We start from the raw sequence: 18,406 nt of genomic DNA on the forward strand, positions 1-18,406 counted from the left end.
TTTTATATGGTGAAGAAGTCATTGCTTACATCCTAAGGTGCTAGCTGAGAAGCTGAAACTGACAGCAAACACCATATGAAATTTACATGTGCCCACTCCAATAGTAAAAAAAATAAAATAAATTAAAAAACAACAAAAATTACAACAGTTTATTTCTGTCATAACATACAAGCTGTTAACAAATTCAGACAATTCTTCCTATACAGCATCTCCAGGTCCAACCGTCTTCCTCACCACCCCTACTGCTAAACCCTGTCATCTCACACACCAAATGTGGTACCCTGCTGGTCCCTTGGCTTCTCATAGTTACACCTTCCTCTCCTTCTGGTTTGCTGACATATGAAATGTCTCGCTGTCAGAATAACTTTCCTCACTTGTTGTTGATTTTACTCCCTTTTACAAATGCTTTTGCTTCATACCCAAGCGCCTTCCGTATAAAATGTTTTAATTTTAGCAATTATATTATTACACAGAATAGTATATTACACAGAATACTGAATATGTAGATCTGAAATAGTAACTGTCATTAACACTTAAAAAACACTGCATTGTAAATACCAGTAGCAGCTACTTGTGATAAACAAGATTTATCATGTACTGGTGAGGCAGGAACACAGGCTGCAGAACAGAGATTTGAAAGGAGGCACCATGACATTTAAAGTTATTTAAAGACAGATAGCTTGAAATCAAATGTTTCTATTTGTGAGGAAGAGAAGAAATGTTTTCTTTCACAGCAGATTGTGCTTGGTCACAATAGAATTATGGAGAGCACAATAGATACTGGCTCACTTGTACAAATTCAGCTTGCTTAGAAACATGTATATTTTTATTTGACAAAGATAAAATTAACCACTTCAAATACATGACAGTATCTTTCATCTTCTGTAATAGATGTCCTACATCCTTTGGCAAATATTGGTGGCATATTGGTAAAAGACGACATAGTAGCTTAAATCCTATTTTCCAAAGGCTAAAAGGTGGATTGATCTGAAACTACAATGAAATTCACTGAGCAGAAGCATTAAGAACAGGAGTTTACTAGCTGCAGACATAAAGAGGCCCTGTACTTTTAATGCCGGATGTAAGAAAATGCATGCTGTAAGAAACCATGGTCCTGCCTGGGAATTCTTTCCAAGACCTATCAACAGAGAATTTCTGAAGCTCTGCTGATGCACTATAGTTGTGGCTCCATGAAACAGTAAATTAGTGAAGATGCTTCATGATGGATCAAAAATGCCTGGACACATTGCAATAAAATTCGAAAATGTGCAAATCAACTATGAGAGTCCAAATATGTTCCAACACATTTATTCTGGAAGGTTTCTGCAAGCTTAACACGGATCACATAACTCTAAGCGTACAAAATGTGAATATGAAGAATGCAGCTGGCATGGAAAAGCATATTGTTTCATATACCTAATCTGGATCAAATTTATACTGGAAGAAGCTCCAAGAATACAGAGTTTTTATAAACTATATAAACTATAATTATAAACTATAAATTATAAACATAATTCAGAAAGCACACATTCACCAAATTGTTTGACAATACTGTGTGTGTAAACTCTTTTAACTCCTGTACCTGAACTGCATCATATTTATGTACCATTAGCAGTCACTGGCTGCCCAAGTAGCCTTTAATTATGGAAGAGTTTAACATCTATTCTGTAAAGCGGAAAGGGACGCTAGATTTTTCAGTGAATTTATGCTGGAAAAAGTAACTCCTCCAAGAAATGTTATAAGCCTATTGTTATTTAATAGTATGATTGATGATCCTGTAAACATACTTTTGAATTATTCCAAAATAATGAAGGAATTATGCATGTACTGTACTTTTTTTTTTTTTTCTTTTTTCTCCCTCCACTCATTAGAATGAGGCACATGGGAATCAGGGAGTTTTGGGGAGGGAAAAAGTGACAGAAACAATGAGTTTTGTCAGCATCAGAAGAAATGGAGAACACAGTGGCTTCTGTTCTGGCTTGATATGACCATCCAAATACTTCCCCCAAATACATCACAGTTACCTTTATTTATGAGAGAACTTAACTTGGGTAGGGAATACTATTAATCTAAGATCTTTCACAATGAAGAACCATTGTTTCATAATGAAAGAAACACTTTGAAGTACCACTGCTGATTTATACAGTTGAATCAAAAACAGATCTGGAAGGTATGAAGAACCAAACACTGGGACTGAAAATATATGAGCTGGTATGGAGAAAAGCATAGCCAGCTTCATTCCCCCTTTCAACTTCCAGGACTGGATTTGGTCACTTGGACACTTGGGAGAGACCACTGGAAATGTGTTTTCTGTTTGGGGTACATGAGAACAGCTATCATGACTCTACCTCTCTTTCCCAGCCCACTAATGATGGTATACATGATTCTCAACCTGCTCTTTGCACTCTACATCATGGTGTAGGGTGGTACTTTCCTTTTGTGGGGCAGGGAAGGAAGCTGAGGAGTCGAATGTTATTGTTTGTTTGCTCTGACTATGAACTAAAAAGGGAAGAAGTCAGGTCAACTGATAATGGTTTGTGCAAGGCTGCATTTCCAGATCTGGAACTCACTCTGCCTTCCCTGGTTGTTACCCTGTGCTCCTCCAGCCACTGCTAAATACTCTTGACTTTTGGCATACACCTAGTGTCCCTCCTGTATACTCCTGCCACCTCTCCACTGTATACAATTTGCCAAGGCTTCTTCCAACAGATCTTGTCTCTTGCAGTTGCTGAACATGACTTCTCCCAAGCACCACCGTCCCTCCAAACTCCTTCCACCATCCATACAGGCCCTGGGAACATCCTGCTCCAGTTGTCCTACCACCACCTTCCATCTCTTTCTTAACCTAGAACTTCCCATGTTCTGTTAGCTCTGGATATCTGTCATAATTATTTTTACTTGATAATTTTCTAGCCCCCTTTTGGGCTATTTCTTATCTAAAGACATCCTGGTCCCTTCTGTCTGTTTCCAACATTGCCTTTAATTTTTGTCCCTGAGATTCTCATTTCTCTTGAACAGCTCCCTGCCCCTTATTGTCTGCTAGCTAGAATGGGAATGCCTACACAGAGAGATAGAAAACACAAAGGGTTTGGTTTGCTGAAATTTTTCAACTCTGCTGAAGCCACACCTTTCCACAGACATTTCTTCATTTTGTAATCAAGTTAGAATAATATTTTTTAAACAAATAGGAATTCTACAAATATCATCTGCTTTCCCTCAGAAAAAATGCTGGATAGCATTATAAAAATGTTATCTAGTATTACTAGATAATACTACTATTACTAGTATTTTCTGTTATTGGCACAACCATAGACGTTACGGTATCACAAATGTGAATTGGGTGCTAGAATATCACAAGGACCTTAAATTACAATTTATACAATACCCTTACTCTCCTGATCTTGATATATTTTTCTCAGGCTTTTGTTGGACCCAGTAGACACACAAAAAGCTGTCTCTGCCAATCATTTATCTTTAAGCCTTTTACCTTCTCCACAAAAGATGCGTTATTTTCCTAAGAATAACCTGCTACTTTACATTTCTGTGAATAGCTTATTGCAAAGTCTCTTTAAAAAGTAGTTTGTGTTACTGGGATGTAACTGGCTTTGATTTTACAATAAAAATATATAGAGTATCTTGGTTATGGTGATCCATATGCTGATCCATGGTGATCCAATGATACCATTGCTTATGGTAATAAGAAAGGGCACTTACAGAACACAGCAGGTGAGGAATAGCAAGGGTTGGCTTCTCTTAGCATAATTCACGATGGTCAGTGTGTATTTAGGGACAGGATTAGCCAGAAGACAATAGGGTAGCTCCTGTGAAATAGCTCCTGGATGTGAGTATGGTTGGGCAAGGCAGAACATGTCACTTTTACATTAATGACAGAATCAAGATCTCTACAGCTCAGCGATAATGAGAAATTGTGATATTTCTCGTAACTTCTAATTTGGTGTTTAAACTATCCTGGAAACCCAGACTGAAGAAATTTGAAACTCTAAACAACAACTGCAACTAGAGGAGTCAAAGAAATAAGGAGGGACTTGCTAGAATGGACATGGTTTCATTATGAACATTTTTATAACTGATTTTGAGGATTAACATTAATTTATAAAACTACAAAGTGCACACAAATTAAAGACCAAGTCCTTTCACTGCTAAATTTCTTCCTGCCACTGCTAGCCTGTGATCTCTAGGCTTAAAACTGATCTGCTGGAGCAGTAACTGATCTATTGGATCTTCTCTGTAAGTTCCTAACAGTTGAAATCTATCACTGTAAGGTGGGGCAGCAAGAAGCCTGGGCACCTTTTCATTTTCACTGAGGGCATACCTCCACCACAGTAAAGAGGGTACTGCCATTGATGTGGACTCAATCTGTCCTTAACCTAGTTAGCTGGGAAACACAGCAAAGTGCAGCCACAGCTATAAAAGAGCTTGAAACAAGCAGGCTGAGTACGTTCCTGTCCCCCCCGACACCCCCACCCCCACATTTTGCAGCTTGTAGTAGTGCAGAAGCAGCATTATGAGTAACCAAGGCTGCTAGTTTATATATAACTCGGACACGCATAAATGGGCTGCTGTGTAATGGTTCCTTGAAGCATTATTCTGATGGATAGACTTGCCTTCTATGCTCTCTCCATACTGAGATGAATTCCATCCAAGGAATGTACTTTATTTGAGAACGATAGTTATAGCACTAATGTGTTTGTCATGTTTGGCTTGGCCATACTCAGGACATTACTTTTCTCCAGTACTGCTATGGCTGAAGTAAAGTTATAGAGCTATATAGCAACAGTATTAGCTAGAGTTTTGGTTGCATACATCTAGAAAACAAACAAACAAACAAATAAAAAACACCCAACAACAACAAACAACGTAAGAAACAGTAACATGAAGAAAGAGCTTATTTCTTATTGATGAAATTTAGGTTATTTTCGTATGGCTAGAATGCTTAAAGCTTCCTGCAAACCAAAGGAAGTGGTTTAAGCTCTCTAAGTATCAACAAATTGTTTATTCCCTTGCAAGTCAGACTGCTGGAGAACATATTTAACTTACATCATTCCCACAGTTATCCTTTGCATCAAAGAGATGATTATTTATGCAACAAGACGTAACTGGGGAAACAGTTTTTCTGAGATAATCACACCCCTGGGACATTGCAAGGCTCAGGGTTCATTACTGTTGAGAGGAAAAGTGTATTTTGTTCTGAAGTTTTGAATTCCAAACTAGTTTCAACTAAGCAGCATGTTTCACTTGGATTAATATATAATATATTAATATATATTAATATGTATATATTAATATGAGGTAAGTTGCTCACCTCACCTGTCAACCAGAATATTGCACCCAGCCCAAGAAAATTTCTTAACTCATTATTTTTCACACTGTTAAGTGGTCATAGCTCTTGGAAAGGTGAGCTTGTTATTTTAGTTTTAAATGACAACAGATGGAGCAGAATATATCCAAGGGGTATGCTAGTATTCATATAGAAGGGGATAATCTACAGGAAGTGCCAAAGCAATATTAAATTCTCAACATGACAAGTTTGTATATGTAACTCAATTGTTTAATAAGATGAATATTGATAAGTACTTACTGCCAATTATCTGAGTTGTCAAAAAAGATATGTATATTTTCTATAGAACAAGGCACCCTTGTAGTGTGATGGTGCCTTGGAAGCATCTGGGATGAAACAGCCCTTGCCTGCCAGTCTTATACAAAGACAGCATGGCACTTACTGCCAATGAAGGTGAAATGCAATGAGGAGCTCAAAAGGAAAACTTTTTGTGCTTTACTGTGTGCTCTCAGTAGTAGGATCAGAGAGGGCTATTTAACTACTTTTCCCTCAAGAAGCAACTCCTCTGACTGATCATTTTGATAAGCAGGGCCTTGAGCAGAAGTATTTACAGCCCCTTGCAATTTGAAACATGCATCAAAATCAACAAAGAAAACAAATGTCAAGAAAACAGTGCAATAGACTCTGGGCAGAAAAAAACAGTGTTACTTTCTCCCCTCTTTGGTTAAATGGAAAACAAAATAAATATTATCAGTTGTTTACAATGATGCTCATTCTCCCTGAGGTAATGGATGAGAGATCTCTATGGAAGTGACATATAACAGCTATACGCACACTTATCTTTCTCCCAGTGGGATAATTGTTTCTGCCTCAGACCTTCGATACTTTCTCCTTTTTATATTTTGCAGAGACAGCTTCCATCTGCTCCATAAGCTAAATCTCATTTTGAGCATACAGAGTGATTAGAAATATTACAATCTCCTCCCCTCCCTCCTTTTTCTGGAAAGAAACTGTTTGAAATAGTCATCTCTCTGGTCTGTTTATACATTATGGTTTTCCTCTGGTCTAAGGAAGTATTTTGCTTTCGGAGATTTTTTTCATGCCTTAGATATACATTTTTTATTATTATTATTTTTTTAATTTAGCTACTCATTCATTAGCTTTGTGCTTTTATTTTCTCCCTCTTTTCTGATCTGCTTCCAGCTCGACTAATTTAGCTGTGGTAGAGGATTTCTTTCACTTTTTTTTTTTTTTTTTTTTTTTTACCTGTGCCACAAGCAATTATAATTTCTCAAACACAAAACTTGAAGGCTTCCTGTAACACCCCTTATGATGAATTTTATTAAAAAGTAAGTTATTAAAGAGGAGATATAATTTCCGAATGTTACGTCTCCTGATAAGTCCCTGCTTTTAAGCCCCTATATTCTTTTGCTACCATAATTAATACACTACTTCAAAGACACACAAAGGACAAATGATTCATGGAGGGCAGTCCTGGTGGTGAGAATTTCAGTAAGATATTTCATCTCGCGGAGTCCAAATATATTACATCTGGTACTAAAGAAACTGTCAGTTCCTAAAATAATTGTCACAGACAGAAGAACAGAATGAATATCCTTCAACAACATGCTGTGCTCTCCATGTCTCTGGAATCATATTCATTTATTGCACCAATTAATATATTTACTGCCTTTGAAATATGTTTAGATTCGTGGGACAAGCTACGCAGCTTTGCATTTAGTGTACTATCAAATTATCTCTCCAGATTATGCAAATACTTAAATGCACTTTAACCACCAGTTCTTAAAAAAAAAGATTTTCCTGCAGTTTATCAAGGCAATAGGAGTGAGATTCTTGGTTGGTGGAAATAAGGGTGAATGTTGGCCTTTTGTCACAAAAACATTGCTTTGCACGCTTCCTCATTATAAATGGTTGAAAAATGATTTATCTATAGCACTTTCTAGTCTCAAATGACAGGTAGTTGGACTTTACAACATATTCAGCTGGAACTGATGCTTTGAGTTGTCTTATAGTGCTACAATACAAGCAAATATTAACACAATACGGAGGAAATGTTCCAAATAGATCTACATTGACCTATTTCCGAAGGAGTTACAGACTTTAAAATAGCTGCCCCTTCTCTATGGGAAAAAAAAAAAAGAAAAAAAAAGGCAAACAAAACCAAAAAACAAGCAAATAATAATAATGAAAAAAACCAATAACAAAAAACAAAACACCAACAAACATACAGCATATGTGGAATGGAAAGGCAATCTTATTGTTATTAGCATTAGACTTTAAGCACTTCTTGAACAAGAAGAATATTTTTTCTTTTCTGATGTTGTAGAATAAGAGTACAAAAAGGTCCAGTCTAGTGATCCTGCCTCTCTTTCTGATAATAGTACTCAAGTGTCCATTATGTCTTTATGCCTCTGTTTATTGAGTATTAAAACCATAGTGTTTATAATTAAGATACAACTGGCAGCTTATGAGAAGATATGAAAACAGGGAAAGAAAAAACATCAATAAATGATTAGGAGAATACATCAAGAGAAATAAAATCAGAAAAATAAACATTGAGTACATCTCTCTAGGCCTCTGAACAAGCAATATAAAAATATGTCTTGTTTAGCAGTCTGTGCTACTTGTTGTCATCTGATTTTAAAAATATTCTCCCTGTTGCACTATTGAATAATCAATAAATTCATTTTCTTCATCAGTGGTTGGTTTTCCCTGGCTGTCATAACACAAGGACTTCTCTAAGCAGGACTACTTTTTCATTAGATTTCTCCTAACTGAACAACAGAAAGCTTGTTCGTGGAAAGACAGCCAAAAGGTTTCTATTTATACACAGATAGTTTCAAACAGAGAAACTTGACATAGACCAAGTACTAACAATACTTCTATTTTTTATATATTTTTTTTTCTCTCTCATCTTAAAATGAAGTAACATGTAAGTTCACATGTCACTTCAACATTTCAAATTTTAGTTTGCTCTGGTGGTATCATTAGCAGAAGCGGCCAGTTACTGTAAACCCCAAACCAGATATTAAAACCATTTTGCTGATACCATTTGTGAATGGAAGTGCTTACCGCTATGTAAGCCACAGAAACAGAGGGCATACTTCATAACTACTACAAAGCCTGATGCATGAGTTGACTGAGGAGATTATTAAGAAGGGAAGGAGAAAGAAAGATCGATGACCCTTCTCCTTTCAAGTAGCAAGAAAGAAGTCTCATGAAAGAGTTTTGAGGCTAACCAAACAAACACCAGAGTTCCGATTCTTTTCAGAAGTGTAAAAATACTCCTAACTAAAACAATTCTTCTGTGGAATAGAAGTTTTTTTTTGCTACATTCCTATTCCTTGTGTATAGTTTTCTGAAAAAAAAAAAAAAATGACTTCTTACAGTAGCATAACTGTAAAGACAGGTTGCTTTCTATATGGGAAAAAAAAAAAGAGGCATTTGGTGTCTCAGCCTCCTTCTGTGGAATGTCTTTTCTGGTCAGCCAGGATTATCAAAAACAGCCATCCACATGCACATCCACATCTTCATGCCGGCAGCTTTCCAGTATTGTCGCTACATTTTTCAGAGCCCTTAATAGTGGAGAGCAGACCAGATCCATGGGTTACTGCCCTGACTGTCCCTTCTCATATACACATATATCTGCTGTAGCAACTACTTTCAGATGTGAGTCTGGAATTTCTCTGGTGACTTCATTCTGACTTACATGTATTAACATCTTGATCACCTCCATAGTTAGGTCCTTGAGAGGCTTAAAACTGTATATGAACATACTGTGCATGAAAATATACATAACAAAACAAAACATGCTCTGCAGAATGAAACAAGTTTAATTTTAACTCCCACAGCTAAGATATATAAGACTTGTTGGGGCAAAAATAATCGAATGAAAACAAAAACCCTTTGGTCAGGTCAAAAAAACAATTGCTAGTACTATGAAATTCTTATTCTAACTTTGCATTTATTTATTCTTTTTAATTTTTGAATAGTACTTTTTATATACTTGTAATAAAAGGAAACACATTAAAATTCATTTCCAAGGGAAAGTCAAAGACTAGAACAACTACATACTCTTGGGATTTGTGGTTTTAATTAGGCTTATAATTTCTGCAATTAAAACAACAGTTATTTCCTTTTTAAGGAATGATTATTATATAGAAACACAGATATTAGATATGAATATGCTAGAAGTAGATGACTTGTATCATCTACTGTTTCTTTAAGGTATAGGCCACTACAGCCACAGCTATGGACAACCTCTGACATCTTTATATTGTTCTCTTTCTGTCTTTGTGCAAGCAAATTCTGATAAATAATTTCTAAATACTTACTAGCAAATACCATTTGTTCATATTTTACATTACTTCCTTCTTTCATATGATGAAGAAAATGATTTTTATATAAATCTCTCCTGCCCAACTGTTTGCAAATAACTTCAGGTTAATCAGTGGTTCTATTGATAGTGCACAGGGATAAACAGACACTAGAGCAGCTGAGCAGTAATATTTAATTAGTTACTTTCAGTAATTAAGTCACTAATAACGTAACATACAAGATCTATGTAACAAAAAAACATCATGTCAATCAGGTCTGTTTTCAATTAATATGTATTTAACACAAAATCATGATTTGATCTGAGTTGTTTCTGAAGTTATCACAAGCAGATAACATGAAAAATTAAAAAAATATATTACTGTACGAGGAAGGCAGATGTAGGAAGCAGCACAGGGGCAGATAGCCTGTGAGCTGCTGTGGCTTCTCATCTGGCTGGAGCCTGACAGAAATGACAATTCTGGACTGCACCTGCTTGTCCTACGGCATCATGAGTGAACAAAGGAAGAACTCTAGAAGGAAGCACTTCTTTGATACTGAAGACATCTCATGTTTTCTTAAGGCTCGTATAAAAGCAAATAAAAGAAATAAAATACCCTGATAGGGTGGTTTATCTGCAATGAGCAATCATACAAGAATAATATATGATGAAAGGTGTATATATATATATTATTATTTTTATTTATTTATTTTTAGTTAGAAGTAGCAAAGTAAGGATCTGTAGCTGATTTAACACAGCATGTCAATAAAACATCAAACAAATGTAGGATGTTAGGGGCATTATATACAACAGAACTACCTAGAAAAGACAGATATCAACCGTTAATATGCCATTGATGGCCATAGGAGATAAATATAAGTTTTAAGATTTAAATGGAAGGACTCATGCAAATGGAACTAAATATGTTCTGATATTCCTTGGAAGAAAAGTGCAGCAGATTTGGGTGGAGTGAGGTTTGATATGTTTAACAGAAACCAAAAAGAGACAATTAAAAGCGTGCAGAAATGAAATGCATCACAAATAGCAAGAACCTAGTGAAACTGAAGCTGTCCCAGACTTCAGGGTGAATCCCAGTGTCACTTCTATGCGATTTAGATTCACCATTTCTGTGTCAATATTCTTCTGACACAAAGAGCTGAATGTGGTTCCTTTTTTTTTTTTTTTTCTAGAGCTGCTGTGCCTCTGAGCAATGTTTTTCACTTTAATTCACAGTCTATGATATATTCCATAATTTTAATAACTCTTCTAGTTTAAACAGAGAATATAGCTGTCAAATTACTATTCAAAAATGCCTAGGAAAGGAAGAAAAAAGCCATTTATATCCTCAGGTGTGGCTCCTTCAGGGAAAATTATTTCTGAGCCTTACTGAGCAGGCAGATTTTGCAACCTTCTGATTGGTTTTCTTCTTACAAATCCAAGTACAGTAACACTGGCTTCTGGCGAGGCACAAAGAACAGAACCCTGTCCTTTAATTTTTGCTAAGTACTTAGCTTTGCTCGAGCAAGAAAAAACAATCAATCAAACAAACAAACAAACAGAAAACTACCAGGGGATGACAAAAAATAAATCTGTGGATTGTGAAAGTGCTTGATGACTAGTGAACTGAGTGCAGAAACACCTTGATTCAGTATGTGCCATGCTGGGAAACTCCCCTTTCTGGAGAACAGAAGCACATCAGCACCGCCAGAGAGCCCCTCCCTGCTGGGAAATTTGGAAGCTAGGCATAAAGGTTCTGTCTCTCTACATGGCAAATTTATATCCGAAATGACAGCTATGACTACACCTTTGAGATAGCTTTCAGGGAAGGAAATAGAGTGCACCTGGGTGTCAGTGCATGAAATAGCATGAGAAATGGATAGCGTTATTAATACAAGGTCCTAAATACTGTAATGGGAAGAAAAATTTACCGTCCATGGATGCATGTTTCACTTTATTAGAAGCTTTATTGCTTCAAGGACGGAAGGAAACTCCCGTTACATATGTTTCAAAGGTGCTTCTCATTGTTCAGCACAACCATGCCCACACAGAAAGGAAGCTGCCTGCTGCTCGGTGAGATGGTTGCCATTTTCATCTTCTTCAAATCCACAAATACATCCAGGGGAGGAACTGCAGGAACAGCTCCTTGCCTGCAGTATCACCTTTTGATTATGTTTCACTCAAAAAAAGGCATTTTCTGCATGAATTTTTAACTGACATGACAGCTATTTTGGCTAAAATAGATATGAACTTGTTAATTCAGCATGGAGCTCTCATTTTAACCTGTGTCAGGACTTTTAAGAGGGGAAAAAGAAGCCAGTGTTGGAATGAGATATCTTCATAAAAGCATGTAACAAAATCCAAAGCTAGCTTAAAGGAAAAGATACAAGTACAGGAAGATGCTGCTGCTAAGCTGGATCAGATGGAAGACTTCAGAAGGTACACTGTGAGGAATGTGTTCTGCCACCTAAGTCCAAGAATGCACAAAATTCATCAAACAGCTATAAAAATCTTCAGTGAATTATAAAAAGCTACCAGATGGAAAAAGGCTAGATGAGAAAGGGCTGAGTTACTTAAGAGCACAGTGACTTCAAAGGAAGGAACAGCAGGAACCAAGGTGAAATTTTAAAATAAAAATAAATTTCTGAAGATGAGAAGATGAACTTTTGTTCCAAATTAATATATATGTGTATATATATATATATAAAATAAAGGAAAGATATTATGGTGCTGAGAACTTTAGAGGCAAAACTAAAATAGACCACAGTTTATGCAGGCATGAAGGAAGGAAATTATTATCTGTGCCAGATGGCCAATAGAAGGTCTCTCTCTACATCCTAGATATGAAATGCAATGAGCATCTCATAGAGGCCTCGTGCAGTCTGGCAGGAGTGAAGCCAGCCCGTGCAGGACCTGCTGCCTGTGATGGCCCTGAGCACCACACCTCACTTCTGCACAGAAGAAGTTTTCTAGCAGAGCCCCTCAAAACGCTGCCAGCAAACAGCAAAGGGGCAGGAATCGCCCCTGCCCCAACTGTGCAGGCATCCCTCTCCAGCTTGCCCTTTGTTAAAGTGATTTTCCACTGGGCGGTTCTCCGCAGGCGTATTACTAACGTTATTTTCACCACTATTTTGGGAACGGGGGAAGGTTCTTTGGAGTCGGAGCACTGGGGCTGTGCCAGGGATCCACCAGGCACCTGATTGAGGCTGCCAATTGACTGCAAAATTCAGCCAAAACAAATGCATCAGAAGCTGCACTCCGGCACCGCTGCCTTCTTGCTGCTTTCCTTCCAAGCCAGGTGACTTCTTTTGCCTTGCAGACACCCACAGGGTATGGATTGGGCTCAAGAGGGTACTCACACATTTCCCTGTGTATCTCCCACAGCATTATGAGCTCCCCTGCTTTACAGCAGCACGAGACAGGGATTTTTATTTCAAATGTGCACCAGATAAAAGTAAAAAGGTCACTCTTTGAAGTGAGTTCACAACAGCAATAGAAAAGGAGGTAAACCGAAGACTTGCACTTTCTAGCAATTTCTAACTCGGCTGTGTATTTTGTAGTAACAGCCCATTTTCTTTAAGAGTATTAAAATCCTATACCGGTCTCTTACTTGTCCACTTCACTTAGAAAACAACAACAAAACAAACCAAGAACTGCAGGATAACCATGTGGTTTTCCAGCAATACAACACACAACAGCTCCAAAACGATACAAAGGCATGCATCTGGTACTGAGTACCAGTGCTTGAAAAGTTTAGTCTGAAAAGTAAATCCACAAAGCATTCTACATAAGAAATATGGATTACTCTGTTTACATCAAAAGGACACCTGATTTTGAACTCGGTACACTAGAATTATCAAATATTGCAGATAACATGAAAGGAGTTATTTGCTCAGGTATGCCAGCCACAGTGTGCCACAGCAGATATTTTACTCTGTAAACACTGGGAGATCTGGACCTTGCAGATGGGAAAACATGCTACTCGTGAGGGGAAAATCTCTCTTAAATCACCGTTTAAATGAGTTGTGGCAATAATCTCCTGTGTGTTAAACCTGCGCTTAAGGTAGGTCTTGATATTTTCCTCACTAGTATTAAACATCCATACCCTTTTGCACAGTTTAACCATTTGATTATCAATCCTCTCATCTGCTATGGCTGTTGAATGCAGTTGCTGTTGACAGCCCATGATGCAGGATAGTGAAATCTGTCTAAAAGGGGCAATCAAATCTCTGTCTTACTCCAGGGTTTGGTTGTCTGCCTGCAGCCTTGGGGGCCCTGCAGGCTGCTGCTTCTGCTCCAGTTACTCGGGGAAAGCTCTGCAGAAGAGGTGAGGCTTGCAGGCCAACCTGATAAAGACAGGGCTTTTACTTTTTTAAATCTGCCTTTGTGGGGAGGGAACAGGGATCCTGATACATTAATGGTATCACAGGATTGCCCTCACACAGTACATTTACCGTAACACAATTTCTACCATGCCTGGTAGCTCCATTAAGAACTCGAAAACAATATTGCGTGTGTATTTCTTCTTTCACTGTGAGCCAGTTCTTTCACAAGCACTATACCCCAAGCCGTCTGACATAGACAGATCTCCCAGATGGGAACAGGACCTAATGTGGCCTTTTCTGCTTAATACAACAGGTTTGTAACTACAGAAAAGCAAAGTTCTCATATTAGAGGCTTTAACGTCCCAATGTGAATTAACTTTATGCAGAAGCTAATATGCTCAAGTAAGACAGAAATTACTGTATTGCACTGAGCTAGTGAAAAGGGAATGCTGGGGCAGAAATATATTTCAACTTTATGTACTTAGCAGGAAAAAAAAAAGTGAAAATAAAACAATTTTCTCACAGATTTACTCTAGACACCTGTCTTTGAAGTAATAGGAGAAGAATCTGGCAGAAATGACAGGTTCCTTAGGTCAAGGTAAATAAATTGTTCAAATGAAAGAGGGAAGAACTGACAGAAGCTCCAAGGCAAACAAGTTTACTTTAGAAACAATTTTTATAAGCTTATAGACAGATTGGGGCTATTAAAACCGGTAAAGAACTTTAAGGAGACAAAAACGAAGACAGTGAGTTTTCTGTGATTGTTACATCTTTGAACCATCTTTAATTGTTACAAATCCTGCACCAAACTCCCGAGACACAGAAACCAACAGCAGAATTCCCAAGAGATTCAACAAACCAGGATTTCTGTTTAGACAACGCACTGAATAATTAATAAAAATGAAAGGGGTAGGCATTACGGAATTCACAGGAAAAGTAATTTAAGTAGTGCTGCTGAATACTTGAATCACTCTTCTTACATACAATTTAGGTATTTTAGCATATTTTACTATATTTTTTACTTTGTACATTAACAACAGCTAACTACCATCAGCCGTCTTGTGTTGCACAGTAGAAAAAAAACAAACCATGTCTCAGTGTTCCTATATATATATATATTTAATGTGTAAGCATTTAATTGAGACATATGGCAGGGTACATACCTGAGAACACTGTGTAGGTAATAGTAAAAATGCTGTGGTCACACTTCCAACATTAAGAAATTCTGCTTGACTTGCATCTTAGGCAACACCACTACCACCAGCTAGATAGGTAGTTCAAGGGTACAAATTAACCATATCACTGCAGTATTTCCAACTTACATTCATGTCATTAAGAGGAATGATTTAGTACAGCTGTGGCAATGAAGCTTGTGAGGGGTCTGGAGAACAAGTCTTACGAGGAGCAGCTGAGGGAGCTGGGCTTATTCAGCCTGGAGAAGAGGAGGCTCAGGGGAGACCTTATCGCTCTCTACAGGTACCTTAAAGGAGGCTGTAGCGAGGTGGGGGTTGGTCTGTTCTCCCATGTGCCTCATGACAGGACAGGAATGAGCTAAAGTTGTCCCAGGGGAGGCTTAGGTTGGATATTAGGAAAAACTTCTTTACCAAAAGGGTTGTTAGGTATTGGAATGGGCTGCCCAGGGAAGTGGTGGAGTCACCATCCGTGGAGGTCTTTAAAAGACATTTAGATGTAGAGCTTAGGGATATGGTTTAGTGGAGGACTGGTTAGCGTTAGGTCAGAGGTTGGACTTGGTGATCTTGGAGGTCTCTCCTCTCTCCCAACCCAGATGATTCTGTAATTGCAAATAAAAACTAACATGGCTGTGTGGAATCAGAGGAAAATGTATGTTTGACATAGTTTCCCATATGCACAAGCAAGGAAAAACTGAAAACCCAAAAACAACTCTGCAACTTTATTCACAGCACTTGAAGAGACAATGATCCCTGTAGGCTGACTGGAAAATTCAAGCTGTGTCTGGTTGCTCTATATCTTACCCAGAGAAATCCTACCTCCTGTCTCTGATTCCTTCTGAGGGATGGGGAAAGGGCTTGGTCCTAGGGAGACAAGTTCAACTGCTTCCTTACTGTATGTTTTCACAGGCATCAACTTTGGCTCCTGAATGGGCAATATGCTTGACTGGTTTCACTTTTCATTTTTTCTCCTTCAAATACACTGTTTTCACAGCTTTCCACAAATAACAGTAAAAGACATCTTAGTCTGTCTTATGAGCAGACTTGTAACTGAACGGATACTCAGAAATTAAAGCGATGAAAATTTGAGATACAGAACAGGAATGGAAATCACTGGGGAGGAAAAAGCCCCCATATCTCCCAAAAGCTGCACTGTGCACCAATATCGGCAGGAGCTGGTGGGAAAGCCACTAAGCTCAACTGTATGAAGCAGCCAATATGCCACATCAGGTGTTTTCCTCACTGCAGAATAGGGCAGGGAGAGTGCTGTAAGCGGGTTTCCCGCAAGCCCAATTAATCATTACTGCTGGAACAACTGTTAGCAGCACGCCCTAACAGAAGCTGTACATGAAGTAGCCTGGCAGGTAGCAAAAGTATGCACCCTGATCACAGCAAAGAGCTAAGGAAAGTCAAAGAGCATCCTTCCAATTACACGCATGGAGCAGAGTGGCCACTGGGTTGTGTATGTGAGAAACGTAGCCAACACAGTATACTAATTGGAGTTGGCCTGCAGAAAAGCAAGCTGGTTTTTATTCAGCTAAATTATCACTCAAGGAGTAATAAGTAAAATCAAATTCCTTTCTAATTCATTTGGCACCTGTTTCTGTCTGATTTTGAATACCCTAAGTGGTTTCTACATTGTTCTGTTATCTCCATCACTGCAATTTCAGACTGTTCAAACAAGCTTTGAACTTTTGGTGCTATGAAGTTGTTTACCTTAAGCCAAATTGCTAAAAGCCCTAAATGACTGTCAACCACTAGAAAGGCTCTAGAAAGCCTATAATATTATAAAATTACCACAGTGTCTCTCTGGAAAGGTTTGTTTGTTACTGTTTCAATTTTATATACTGTGAAAAATGAGGCACCTCAATGTTGCGTGCAATACGAGGTATGATTATCATTTTAATTAACAGAACGAGTACATACTGATCTAAACTGTTGGTTACAAAACTGCACTCTGAAGAAATACACATTCAGAAAGTTTTACTGCCTATAAATTGCTTTTTTGTATTTTTTTTTTAGTATGCTAGCAGAGATTTGCATCACTTTGTATAGTCTATTTTTCAAGCTGTAAATTAGTGAGTATACAATATGTGTTCCAAATATGAACAGGTGGGACCATAAGGTATAGTGAATTCCACGTACATGAGGAAGCTATGGTTCTTCAACAAAATGAAGAGACAGATAAAGGCTCCAATAATTCACTGGTCTTAATACACACCCGGAAGTTCAACCAGAAGTGGACCTGAAACTATCTGCCTTTATTAACAACAGTCAATATGGATTTAAATATGGATGCTTGAATTTAGCTTAGTATACTTGAGACATTTACATTAAGTGTACTCATTCATTCTAAAGAAGGGCATCAGAACTGGTCTATCGCTGGTCTTCTTTTTTTTTTATTATTATTTATTTTTTATTTTTTATTTGTAGTTGTTATTTAACTGCTATATCCCAAATCCTGCTATTAATATCGAATTAGCTCACGATGAAGACTTCTACTCCCAAACCATATGTGCCATGAATGTGATGTTTCCACCTATGGGTATGTTAGACATGCCTGTTTCTATAAAAAACTGTCACCTACTGAAACAGGCTGTAGACTTTCTGTACTAAAAATGTTTGGCATTAGGAGCAGAAAAAACAAAACTTTAAAGAATGTTTTTCAAAATCAGTGTTTAGTAAAATTTTGCACCACAAATAAGCTTTACTCACCAGTATTTCACTTCCTTTCCTTCTTAAGTGTAAGGCAATTCTTCCATAAACTGTCTCCTGGTTGCACTGGTCAAAGGGCCAAGGGAGTATATACAGGACTGCAGCATGCTTTATGACATATGCATCTGAAAACAGAGATTCCTCTACTGAAAAAAATGTCCTTCCATCCACATTCTTCCATAAAATGCCATATACTTATATTTGAACGATATAAAGCATAGTAATTAAACCCAAAAGAATAGTGTACAAATACCAGCGAGTAGCTGTTAGGATACTAGCTTATGCAAAAGCTCTCTGTGTTTGAAAGCATTTCAACAAAGAGCTTTTATAAACGATGGAGATCCTTCCTGTTTTATACTGCATTGTTCCATGGGAGAAATCGATATTATATGTCTTCTGTCACAGGCAGTATTGTCATGTCCATGGTGCAACAAGCGATGTGTGCCCCTTGTCACAGACTTGCCACAATGCTGAGGGAACTGAAGCCACCTCATCTCTTCTTAGGAATATAGCTGCTGCACCCACTGATCAAGTGCAATAAGCA

At 37.7% G+C, this 18,406-nt stretch overlaps 1 long non-coding RNA gene across 1 annotated transcript in view; it reads right to left on the reverse strand.

Annotated features, from left to right (window-relative positions):
* Positions 1-17,861: 17,861 nt before the first annotated feature.
* Positions 17,862-18,406, reverse strand: part of LOC106019248 (uncharacterized) — a 153,941-nt gene continuing 153,396 nt past the window's right edge. Inside the window, exon 3 of the long non-coding RNA XR_011810835.1 lies at positions 17,862-17,987. This is a non-coding gene — a long non-coding RNA (uncharacterized lncRNA). The remainder of the gene's footprint in view (positions 17,988-18,406) is intronic.

The sequence above is a fragment of the Anas platyrhynchos genome, chromosome 7 (assembly GCF_047663525.1).
Source record: "Anas platyrhynchos isolate ZD024472 breed Pekin duck chromosome 7, IASCAAS_PekinDuck_T2T, whole genome shotgun sequence".
Classification (NCBI taxonomy): domain Eukaryota; kingdom Metazoa; phylum Chordata; class Aves; order Anseriformes; family Anatidae; genus Anas; species Anas platyrhynchos.